We start from the raw sequence: 12889 nt of genomic DNA, 5'->3' as shown, positions 1-12889 counted from the left end.
TATTGTAGCATTCATTCTATTGATAGGAAGTGTCCAGAACAGGCAAATCTAGAAAGACAGAAAGTAGATGAGCAGTCGCCTGGAACTGGAGGTAGGACGGGAAAGTGACCACTAACAGACATACAATTTTGGGCAGGGGGGTGAGAGAAATGTAAAATTAGATTGTGCTGGGGTGCCTGGGTGGCACAGTGGTTAAGCATCTGCCTTCAGCTCAGGGCATGATCCCGGTGTTATGGGATCGAGCCCCACATCAGGCTCCTCCACTATGAGCCTGCTTCTTCCTCTCCCACTCCCCCTGCTTGTGTTCCCTCTCTCGCTGGCTGTCTCTATCTCTGTCAAAAAAAAAAAAAAAAGATTGTGCTGATGACTGCATTCCCCTGTAAATTCACTAGTGACCAGGGAACTGTATACTTTAAATGGATTACTTTGTAGTATATAAATTATACCACAATAAAGCTTTTTAAAATAAACTATGGTTATTTTACACCATCTCTAAAACAAGAGATATGACTCCTTTTTCTTTTTTTCAAGATTTTATTTATTTATTTGCGAGAGAGAGAGCATGAGAGCACAAGCACGGGGGAGGGGCAGAGGGAGAAGCAGACTCCCTGTCGAGCAGGGACTCAATCCCAGGACCCTGGGATCATGACCTGAGCTGAAGTCAGACACTTAACCAACTGAGCCACCAGGTACCTGTGAATCAAGAGATCTGACTCTTTAAAGTTCACACAGATCTATTTGTTTTTCAGAAGTTATAAAACTGGGGCACCTGGGTGGGATAGTTGGTTAAGTGTCTGACTCTTTGTTTCGGCCCAGGTCATAATCTCAGGGTCTTGAGATCAAGCCCCACATCGGGCTCTGAGCTCAGCAAGGAGTCTGCTACAGTTTCTCTCTCCCTTTCCCTCTACCCCTCCCCCGGTTTGTGCGTGTGCTCTCTCTCTCTCTCAAATAAGTAAATAAATCTAAAAAAAAAAAAAAAAAAAAAAAAGTTACAAAACTGCTTTTAATGCTTCTCTTACCGGCCCCTGAGCTGCTGAAGGCAAGGGCTGTGCCTGATCCCAGGTGCCAGGAACAGTGCTCGATACATAGTAGGTACTCACGAAATGCTTACTCAGGGCGCCTGGGCAGCTCAGTTGGTTAAGCAACTGCCTTCAGCTCAGGTCATATTCTCAGGGTCCTGGGATCGAGCCCCATGTCTGGCTCCCTGCTTTGTAGGCAGTCTGCTTCTCTCTCTCTCTGCCCTTCCCCCCAGCTCCTGCTCACACACTCTCTCTCTCAAATAAATAAATAAAATCTTCAAAAAGAAATGCTTACTCAATTGCATCTCTCTTTCTCTCAAGGCAATCGAGACAGAAGCAATGGTAAACACTTAGGTCTGTGGTCACATATTCACTCAGCAAACAAGTCCTGGCCCCCCCCTGGAAGCACGAAGTTCACGAAGACCTACTGAGTCTACTTTTAAGAGGCTTAGGATGTGGGAGGCAGATGGGCCAAGAAATGACCACAGGAAGTGAGCAAGCCTACAATAAGCATTTGCCCAAAGTGCTATGCACGAGAGGGTCGGTTTTGCTGCCGCCTGAGACAGAGATGCTAAAACGTCACAGCTGAAGTGATTCTGAGCTGCGTGAGAAGGACGTGGAGGAATCCCCGAGTTGGTGGAGACACTAAGGAAGCAGAGCACCTCAAGCAGAGGGCCTGGGACACAGCAGATCAGAGATGGAGAGAGGACAGAGTCCGGGAGCAGAGGTGTGCAGGGCTGGAGCGGGCATTCCAGCATCGCGCAGCCCAGAGCCCCGGGGCGCCCCTTACCTCGCGTGCACCCCTAAACGTGCCTCTCTCTCCTCCTCCCCAGACTCGGGGTCTGGCCTTGGACGTGCAAGTCTGCGGGTCAGCTTGCCGAGGAGATAAAGGACTCCGGTGGTCCCTCCCCCCAAGCAGGCCTGAGGACTCTCAGGGGACGCCCAGCTCCCCACAGACCAGCTATTTCGGCCCGATCCCAAACACAAGCTCATGGTTTATGGCTGGGGAGCCAGAGGCCTGCAGGCTGACCATAAAAGGAGAAAACCAAGCTGGGACTGAGAACAGACCCAGGCTCTCTGCTGCTCTTCCTTCCCATGCCAGGCTGCTAGGGGACCCAGCGAGAGGGAGGTGGCCAGGCCTATGTCCCTGTAGGGTCACCACTCCCCCGCCCCAGGCCAGTAAGGACTGGAGGACACAGCCTCCACTGTGTGCAGAAGAGCAGCGGCCTACCCATTGCCACACACGAAGGTAAAGGTCAGTGCTGGGCCTTCACTGCGGGCCGTGGAGAGATGACAGCTAACACCTGTGGAACTTGCAGTGAGCAGGGTGCGTGTTCCCCACACACTGTCCAAATTAACCCTGGCAACAACTGGGGTCGGCCCAGTTCTCAGCCTCACAGGACAAAACAGGAAACTGGGCACAAAGAAGTGGGGGCATTGGCAGAAGAGGGATTCAAACCCAGCTCCAGGGCCCCTGCCCCAACCCACCACTCTGCAGGTCAGGGGCCTTCTCTTGCTCTGGGCCTTCCTCTCCCAACCTTGTCCTCCAGCAGAGATGGTAGGAAGAGATTCTGGGTGGGAAGCGATACTCTGAGTGTTTGTGCTGGACCCCAGCTGGAATTTTCCAGACCCACAGGAAGCTCTGGCATCTTTTATAGCAGACCTGGCCAGGTGATGGCTGGGGTCTGGGGAGACCAATATTTTCATGGGGGGCTCTTGGGCCTCAGCTCCCACCTGCCCCACTCTCCTTCCTTCTCTCTGCTCCAGCCCCACCAGCCTATGGATCCCATATGCACCTCTTTGTTATGCCCACTGCCCCCCTCCCGCCCTTCCAGACTCTGACAGGCCCCAGGGTTCACCTCACAGCTCCCCAGAACTCCCTTCCAGAGCACAAGTATTTGTGGGGTGATTTGATTATATACCTGCCTTCTCCCACACCTTGTCCTCATCAAGTAGATGGTACCCCTCCTCACCGTCCCACCGCCCCACACTGGGGTCTCAACACTGTTGAATCAAAAGGGGAACAGGGAGCCAGATTCCCTCTGAGGTTGGGAGAACATGGAGGGAGGAGGCTGGAGCGTGCCTTTGTGCTCAAGCGTGGGCCAGAGCTTTCCAAGTCCTTTCAGCAGGCCTACTTCGTCAACTCAATATTTACTGCCTGTTAAAAAAAAAGAATTCTCCCTAGCCCTCTCCTGTCCATGTAAGTAAGACACCACAGGCACTCCATAAAAGGCTCATCAGAATCTGATGATCCTTTACCCTTCCTGGTTTCCTGGCAAAGAACATGAACTTCTCACAATAACTCAGAGCGCCAACCTCCATGTCCCAGGGCCTTAGCAATGACCAAGCCAGGAAGACGAAGCCACCATCTGCCTACCCCGCCACCAGGCCAGACACAGAGCTGAGAGCTGCTGCAAAATCTCCAAGAGGCCGGGAGCCATGCATCTGGTCCCCTCTGCGGGGACACATGGTAGCAACACGGTCTCTCAAACAGAATGACTTGGAATGACATCCTGGCTCTACCTCTTGGACTAGACCCTGTCCTTACGAGGAAAATAGGGATAAGAATCCACACCTTTCAAGGAAATGAAAACAGGGAAGGAAGACTGGATGCACAAAGCTTAAAATTACCTGCGGCACGTGGAAAGGCTCAGCAGTTGCTATGACTGTCACCGGGGCCATCATCCGCATCATCCCACATAGTGAGCTTGAGCAGTGGCTCTAGACTGCTGTCGATCTGTCCCAAGGGGGCAGGCTCTGAGGCCAGGTTCAGAGCTTTCTAATGAGAAGGCCTGAGCCAGTCCCTTAGCCTCCTGGGGCCTCGGTTTCCCAGTCTGCGAAATGGGGGTAACAGCACCCCACTACCACATGGCCGTGGAGGGAAGATCAATGTTTCGAGGGCAGCAGAGGGTGACATCTCCAGGTGGGACATAGGGCTCTAGGGCCAACTCACTCGGTGCGCTGGCAGTTTTGTCTGTCTGTAAAATGGGCGGGCTCATGGTGCTGGAGAGGGCCGAGCCACACGGGCTTTCCAGAGCCGTGAGCCGGGGCCAGGGTGGCGGGGGGACGTCGGTGCCCTCCCTCTCTCTGCCAAGCTTACAGAGCAGCCTCTGTGGCATTGGTGAGCCTGAGCTGGCCCCCAGGACCCGCCGACCTCGACCTCCCTCGGACAGAGGGTATGCAACTGAGTGTGGGAACTTGCAAAGCAGAGAGCTTAGAGGTTAGCTCATGCCGCCTCCCAGATTTCTCTTCTACTTGCAGGTTCAGCCAAGAGCCCCGGAGCTGACAGAGGCCAGCCAGCCGTGATTTCTTTTTTAATCCCCTGAGAGTGGCCCTTTGGTGCTAATTACATGAGGACGAAACACTTCCAGCTGTTATCTTGCACGGGGCAACAAATCCTGATGGCTCCACTCAGCACATCAGGATGAAATCCTAGTGCCTTTCACACCCTTCCCCCCGCCCCTGGGACCCTGCCGGGGAGGCTGGAGATCCAAAGTGGCTTGTCGGGGAAAGCCTCAGGGGTGGTGCTTTCCCCACAGGCATCTTGCTGATTTATCCCCGTTAGCTAACCATCCCTTCGCCAGGGCTGAGCCTTCAACACCCCGCACGTGTAAGAAGATAGAACTTCCGGGAGCAAACCGCCTTCCTCGGGACAGTCGGGGGCTCCGTGCAGCAGCCAGCTGAGCGGGCAAGCCTTAGGTTTGGGCATCAGATAAGCCAAGTTCAAATCCAGCTCTGACCCTTACGGGACCTTGGCAAGTTCTTTGCCTCCCCGAGCCTCAGTTTCCCAGGCCCTAAAACAAGGCTAATCATATCGCCCCTGCCTCCAGGTTTGGATTAACCGACAGGTCATATAAACACAGGCCCACGTGCACACGCACACACGGGAAGGATGGGAGGGAAAAATAAGGAGAAATTTTGAAAGGATTCCGTATTTGCTGTTTCATAAAAACCAGCAACAGAAATGTTATGGGGAAAAATAAAAACTTTGTTGGCCTTCCTGACTTTATAATGTAATATTGTTTTTATTCTAGATTCCTTATGTGGGCACTATAATAGTTTCAGGGCTTAATTTTATTTTATTATTATTTTCGAAGATTTTATTTATTTGAGAGAGAGCACGAGGAGGGGAAGGGAGGGGAGAGGGAGAGGGAGAAGCAGGCTGACCCACTGAGCCGGAAGCGCAATGTGGGGCTCGATCCCAGGACCCTGAGATCATGACCTGAGCTGAAAGCAGATGCTTAACCAACTAAGCCACCCAGGCACCCCAAGGCTGAATTTTAAAGATTTTAATCGGATCCTGTTCGCCTTGTAGGTTGTGGGTTAGGATTCACTGAGAATATTCCTATAAAGTCCTGAGCACAGAGAAGGCACACAATAAAAACCGATTATTATCGGGGCGCCTGGCTGGCTCAGTCAGTGGCACTGATCTTGGAGTTGTGAGTTGAGCCCCACATTGGGTGTAGAGATTACTTAAAAAATAATATCTTTGTGGGTGCCTGGGTGGCTCAATCGGTTGGGCATCTGCCTTGGACTCAGGTCATGATCCCAGAGTCCTAGGATCGAGTTCCACATCAGGGTCCCTGCTCTGTGGGGAGTCTGCTTCTCCCTCTGCCTCTCCTCCCACTCGCTGTCACATTCTCTCTCTCAAATAAATAGTATTTAATTATATTTAAATATAATATATATATTTTTAAAATATCTTTGAAAAAAATCCACTATTATCATTATCACCTCTTTGGAAAAGAAGGTTTGAGAGAATTTTCATTGAAACATAGTGGGTTGGACATTTGCCATTAGTGCTTCTCCCTCCCCAAACCTGAGTAAAATGACAGTAAAGGGATTTTTCAAGTTGAAATGAACTGGAAAAGAGAGAGGAGAGCAATGAAGTCTTGGAAGCCAGAAAACAGGATGAGTGAGGACAGTCCCAGGAAAGAAGCCAGCCATGGAAAAAGCTGAAAGCAACCTGATTTCATCACAGAATCCCCTGCCCCCCCTCCAAACCTCAGTAACTGGCCACAGCAGGGGGCTCGGGAGACAGGGCAGAAGGAGGACAAACACAAGGATTGGCTGAAAGTCTGTCTGAGAAGCTCCTAGACATGCCAGATACCTTCCATGCTCCCTGCAGCCAAGTGACTGCCCTTCCCCCAGCCCACAGGAGGAGGCAGATTTTATTCTCTCCAGAATGGTCTCTGGGCAGCACCCGAGACCGTATTGAAAGGATAATGTGCCAGTTTCATTCCACAGTTTGAAACCCTTGGCCTCTTACCTAGACCCCCACAATGACGGGAGACAGATCTTTACCCTCCAGGCAGATGATGGCACAAGTCTTCTCTGAAAAACGTGATCAGCCCAAGGACAAAAAAGATGGAAAGATCTATGAGAAGTGCCTAGTAGAATGGCCCAGCTCCAACCAAACTAGAGCCAAGCTCATCACCAGCAAGCTCCTCCTGCAAGCCCACAGCACGTCTGTCAACCTTGCCCTGAGGCATCCCAGATGACCGGGCAGCCAAGAACCAGCAGACGTTCGCAGAAAGCTATGGATACGTCAGCCAGAAGTGGAAACGAATCACTAGGGAAATTAAGCATCTTGAAAGACACAGAGCCTAGGCAAGGAGAAGAATCCTCCAAGGAAAAGGACATCACATCACGTGGAAAAAGAACGCTGTAAGAAAGAAATATTCGGGAAACAAAACAGAGTTCTTATTTCATATAGACAGAAATTAAAACTTAACAGGCGGCTTGTAAGATCAGGTTGAAGTAACTGCCCAGAAAAAAAGAATAAAAAGATAAAGAGTGAAAAAGGGACAGCCCCGGAGTTTAGTTCTGGACATGAGAAGACTTCTACAAAAGCAGAACTGAGAACACAGAAATAAATCATCAAGGAAGTAACTCACAAAAATTTGTCAGAATTTAAGGCCGCGAGTTTACTGATGAAGAGTGTCCATGAAATCTCCAGCACAATGGGTGAAGAGAGACCCGTGACAAATCCCATCATCAAGAACAGGAGGATAAAGAAGGGACTAAAAGCTTCCAGAGAAGGAGAAAAAAAAAAGGTTTTTTTGGTCAGACACAAAGGATTATGAATCAGATTGGCTTTTATCTTCTCAGCAATGAAGCAAGCTAGAGGGCTGTGAAGCCATGCCTTAAAAATCCTGAAAGAAAATGATTTGTTGCTTAAAATTTTAAACTTAGCTAAAATGGCCCTTACATATTAGAGACCCATCAAGTCTTCAGATGAGATATGCAGACTCTCCATCTCTCTCATGTACATCCTTACCTGATAAGGTACTAGAAAAGGTGCTCCATTTGAACAGGAGGGTAAAGCAAGGAGGAGGAAGACGTGGAAACCAGGAAACAAGGAATCCACCACGAGAGGGTTGAAGCCAATTCCATGCATGATAAGGAAGGTCCCAGATGTCAACTACCTGTCATAGAGGGTAGCCAGAGCAGGTAGGAAGGCTCCAGTAGTAATCACCGTCAAAGAGAAGCTATAAGTAGGGTCCCCAATATATATATAGACATAGTAAAAGGATATCAACACATTTAGAAAGGAGAATTTGGGGTAGAGCTAGTGATTAAGAACAATCATTCATTCATCAGCAAATATTAACTGAGCAGCTACTGTGTGCCGGGCACCAGTAGAGACGCCTGAGATACAGAGGTGAATAGGCAGACAAGGATGAGGTCGGCTCTTAGGCAGGGTATGGGTCCTCAGGAACTGAAGGGTTCCCGTAACACATTCAAACATGACATTCTCTATTCAGTGCATGTGCTAGCCGTCCGTCCCCAACCCCACCTCTTCACATCTCATCTTGTTCTACAAAGGATTTAGGAACAAGACAGAAAGCACATCGTGCATCCCAGCCGAGTGACCTTACACCCTGGGATCACGACCTTCATCAACGGAGTCACAAACTGGGCCTACACCTTCCTTCGCAAAATCCAAACTTCCGCTTTCTAGAGAAAAAGTTATTTTTCCCGAGCTTGCATTTCCCCCCCACGATTTGTTTCATTGGAGTGTACCATTAGTAGTTTTCTAGAACGTACCAGGTAATGCCAAAATGAACCCATACACAACAGCTGTTGATTCACATTGAAACTAAATGAAGTTTATCTTTTATGGACATGTGTGCTCTCACAGTTGTCACTTTCTCTTGGGGGGTGAAAATGTGTCAACATTTCTGAGTCATTTTCTTTTTCACGAGGTAACTTTGTGTTATAACATAGAGCCTAGAGGGAATGAAACATATTAACACCGGGGATCCTCTTCATCTAGTCTAACACTGAAACGTGATCACAGCACAGAACTAGTCTTCAACGAGGCCACCTCTGTGGATTTCAGACCCCACTGAGACAGCCTTCTCTGGCCTGCACGCTGCCAGCCACCAACCATCACGATACACACACAGAACAAAGCAGCAGCTCCATGACACTGCCCATCTCCCTGAAGGTGCAGCGCGTCACCAAGTCAATGAGCTTGCAAAGGCCACAAAAAAAAAAAAAAAAAAAAAAAAGTCAGGTCAATTCATGACTAGATATCCCAGAGTCGTCATGAAGGACAACACGATGGGGGCTTTATGAAGCACCCCCAAAACAAAAGAGCCCTTGGGAGAACAGCTGACCCTTCTCCTAAGTCTGCAAAAATTATTCTCATTAGCTCCTGCTGCAAAAATCAAATGTGACATGAAGAGCGTTGTGTTATGCGCTCATGGGATTCTGTCCAAATAAAAAAAAAAGTTCAAAAAAAAATCAGCCCTTAATTTTCTACTCAATCTAAGAATTCGCATCTAGTTGCAATTATAACCGAATTCCTATTATACGTAGATAAAATAATAGACAATTTGCAATGTCATTTCTCCAGCCCTATCAAACCTTTTCTCCCCGCTTACAGTGAAATTTTGGTCCCTGTTCGAAGTGATTTATTTTTTCTGGAATCACTTATTTTCAGACAATCAAAGTTTCCTGCATTTCGGGGTGCTCAGCTCAGTTATGACATGAAAGGCTGCATACCAAAGTGCTAATGGTGGTGATCTCTGGGTGATAGAATTATGGGGGCTGGTATATTCTCTTTAGCTTATATATGTTTTAATTTTTCTAGAATGAATATAAAATATTAAAGGTTTTTTAAAGTTACACATATGTATTTTAAGAACACTGCAGCACTTCGCCTTCTCCTCTGTGAACTGAATTTCATTTCATTCTGGTATTCAGAGAAAACGTGCTTGTGGGAGCTCCCCCAACTCCAGGAAAGAACCAGGAATAGTTCAAGCCAATTATGAAGGTCCCAGTCCTCTTTGCCAACCATTAATTTAGAAGCTGGCATGTGACCAAAGGTTTAGCCAATGAGACATAATTACAAACAATTACTAACATCCCAGTCCTCTGCCAACCATTGGTTTAGAGGTTGGCATGTGACCAAGTTTAAGCCAATGAGACATAAGGGGACGCCTGCTGAGGAGTTTCTGGAAAAGGTTTTTCTCCCTGATAAAAAAGAGACAGAGGAAAAGAACCTAACCTTCCATTTCCTCTAGGCTTTTGGACATCACTTTATGAGGACATGGTGGCTGGAGCTATGGCTGCCATCTTGTGACCATGAGGAAGAAGCCAAGAAAATCCCAAATAAGTCTGTTTTTGAGCTGCTGAATTAACTAACCCTGAAATCACTGACCTGCACTTCTTCTTATGTGAAATAATAAACTCTTATTGTTTAAGCCACTTTAATTGCTATATGGTATGCCATATTTTTGTGCAACTAAAAGCCCCCAAATGACATGAATACTGTAACTTTGTGATGTTCAGCTTCCTTAAAAAGGTGTGTGAACCATCACTATAAACTTGTCCATCAAGGGAGACCACAAACAAAAAAAAATTTTTTTTTTAAACAAAGACACACACCTAACTTCAGGAACCATCCCTCACAACCTGAGATTACATCTCCACGGCCCTTTCTGCAAGGCTCCATCTGCTGGTCTTTGAAGGTAAGGCAGCCCCATGTCTGCAGTGATCCAGCTTGGGTCCCACATCTGGGGTTTGGCTAAATCTGTCAGTAACTTGGGGGCACTTCTACTGAGCCCTTCAAGCTTGGACACACCTGGATCCCCGCCCTCAGGCACTTCCAGAACTGAGCTCTCAATTCCTGATTCAGAACACTCTTGGAGGTAGCTATTCCAGAGGTTGCAAAGTAATCACAAGGGCCAGGCTGTTAACACAAATGAGTGCCCAGGCCAGGTAAGGACAAGGGAACTGGAAAACTCATGCCCCTATAAAAACACAAGCACTTTTTATGTATAATTTCCCAATTGTTAAAAGTTGGCAACTACTTCAAGTATCCTTAAAACTCTGTGTGGAACAAACCAAACTTATCTGAAGGCTGGATGCAGCCTACCAGCTTCTGGTTCACAACCTCTGGACTAGTCACACCTCATTATCATATAACAATTACATACAACTTTAAGACTTCCCAAGCCCTTTTCTATTGCCCTTTCCCAAGTGTAAGGATGAGAGAACTCCTGTGTCTCAAGACCAGATCCATTTACAGGAAAGAAAATCCTCTCATCTTTCCCCAAAATCAATGACACTGGGATGGGTGCTGCCCTTTTTACAATTTAGCCAAAATACAGAGGAGGAAAGCAAGGGCTCAACCATTCTGAGGCAAAGGGATTTGCTGAGAAAGGACCAAGGCTGTTGAACAGGTAAAGCTCACAACTTAGAGATGCCCCAATTTATTTTTCGTGTCTTATTACACTGGCTAGGACTTCTAGTACAATGTTCAATAGCCGTGGTGAGAGTGGACATCCTTATCTTGTTATTCATCTTATGGGGCAAGCATTCAAATAGCATTCACTATTAAATATGATGTAAAATATAGGCTTTTTTGTAGATGCTTGTATCAGGTAGATGAAATTCCCTCCTTTTCCTAGTTTTCTGAGCAATTTTATCATGAACAGATATTGAATTTTGTCAGATGCTTTTTCTGCATCCATTGATATAATTGTGTGGTTTTTTTCTTCTTTAGGCTATTATATTCACCAATTTTTGAATATTGAACCAGCCTGGTATCCCTGGGAGAAGCCCCATTTGGTCATGGCCTGGGTTTCCAGTACTTTCAGAGACTCTGTTGCCTCTGTCATAAAGTGTAGGTAGTAACACTGACCCTATCTCACAGAATTGTGCTGAAGATTAAAAAAAAGAGAGAACATGTGTGTTCTTGTGAAAGGAGGTACATGCCTTGACCCAGAGTGCTATTCAGATAGAGGCCAAGAAGAGGCCCTGCAAAGGCAAACTTCCGTCGTTCAAGCTTCTGGCACACCAGGCACCACATGGAACACAGGAGATATCCTAATTCCATGTATCATAAAGCATGCAAAGTGATTTTAAGTGCCACTAAGATTAATGATTTCAGTTTTAATAGTCGTATATTCTCTTCAATGTGCATTAGAAAAAAACATTGCAGAGCTGCCTGGGTGGCTCAGTCGGTTAAGCATCTGACTCTTGATTTCAGCTCAGGTCATCATTTCAGGGTCGTGGGTTTGAGCCCTGCACTGGGCTCCGCACTCAGCACAGAGTCTCCTTGTCCCTCTCCCTCTGCTCCTCTCCCCACTCACTCACTTGAGCTCTCCCTTCCCCCTCTCTCACATACATAAATAAGTAAATAAATAAAATCTCTCTAAAAAAAAAAAAAGAAACAAACATAGCTGGCATGAGTAATATCTGGTTTCATGCATGATGATGATAATAGTTATACTTAGTTTTGACCGAGTATCAGGCACTGTTCTAAGCACTATGCAATCATTCATTTCATCTTCACATCAGCCCTATGGGTAGGTCACAGTTATTATAATCCTCTCTTGCAGATGAGGAAGCAGAGCACAGAGAGATTAAGTAGCTTGCTCAAGGTCACACAGCTGGTGAGTGGCAGAGCTGGGTTTTAAACACAGTCACCCCCATTCTAGAATCCATGCTCTTAACTAATCTAACATATTGCTTTTTTTTTTGTTCAGTCTGATCTAGATTGTGGGGGAGAGAGCTTACAACAAAAATTTTAAGTAAGTAATATAAGGAGGACATCATTTTTGTGAATGATGTCTAAAAACAGACAAAACTGATGGTGACAGAAGTCGGAATAGCAGTTACTTCTGAGGGAGACAGGGGGTACTGACTGGGAAGAGGTGTGAGGGAACTTTCTGGAAATATTTCACATCTTGGTCTGAGTATTGGCTATATGACTGCAGACATATGCCAAAATTAACTTTAGGCTGGACACTAAGTTTGTGTACTTTACGCCCTCTACTGTATATATATTTTACCTCAATTATAAGTTCATTAATAATAGTAATAATAATAATAATAATACACAAACATGGAGGTAATATGCAAAGGTCTTCAGTTTGGAGAAGCCTGCGTGAGAATCTCCACAAGCTGCAAGATGGACCCTATCACTCCCCTTTTCCAGATGGGGAAACTGAGGCCGGAGAGGAAAAGACCTCTTACACCACCCTCAGGGCTGCAAATGCAGAGATGGCTGGCTGGGCCCGGGGGCTGACGGCCACCCCCTTCCCTCTGGAGTTGAGGAGGGCACCTCACCATCCTGCAGACGGCTGGCCGGGCCCGGGACAGCAGAGGGGCTGGAAGCTGAGCAGCCCATGCCCGTATTTGCCCAAGCCGTCCGCTCTCCCTCACCCTCCCAGCCGTGCACCCAGATGTTCGGCTGGCTTTTTCCCTTTTTCAGTCACAAGGCTCCTGGGGCCCAGCTCCGCCTGCCAAACTCCACATTCTTGGCAAGGACTGCAGGCCGGCAGGCGGGCAGGAGGGGCCGGGGCAGAGCAGGCATCCCCGGAGGCAGCCCTCGGCAGGGAGCAGCCCCGGGG

General features: G+C 47.4%; 1 protein-coding gene across 4 annotated transcripts in view; it reads right to left on the bottom strand.

Moving 5' to 3' along the window:
• MYH11 (myosin heavy chain 11) overlaps nucleotides 1–12889 on the bottom strand; it is a 114251-nt gene that overhangs the window by 73927 nt on the left and 27435 nt on the right. The gene's annotated exons all lie outside the window — the stretch shown is intronic.

This window comes from Ursus americanus, chromosome 2 (assembly GCF_024610735.1).
Source record: "Ursus americanus isolate L20-20 chromosome 2, mUrsAme1.1.p, whole genome shotgun sequence".
Classification (NCBI taxonomy): domain Eukaryota; kingdom Metazoa; phylum Chordata; class Mammalia; order Carnivora; family Ursidae; genus Ursus; species Ursus americanus.
Note: the sequence above shows the minus strand (reverse complement) of the source record. Positions and strands in the feature narration are given on the sequence as shown.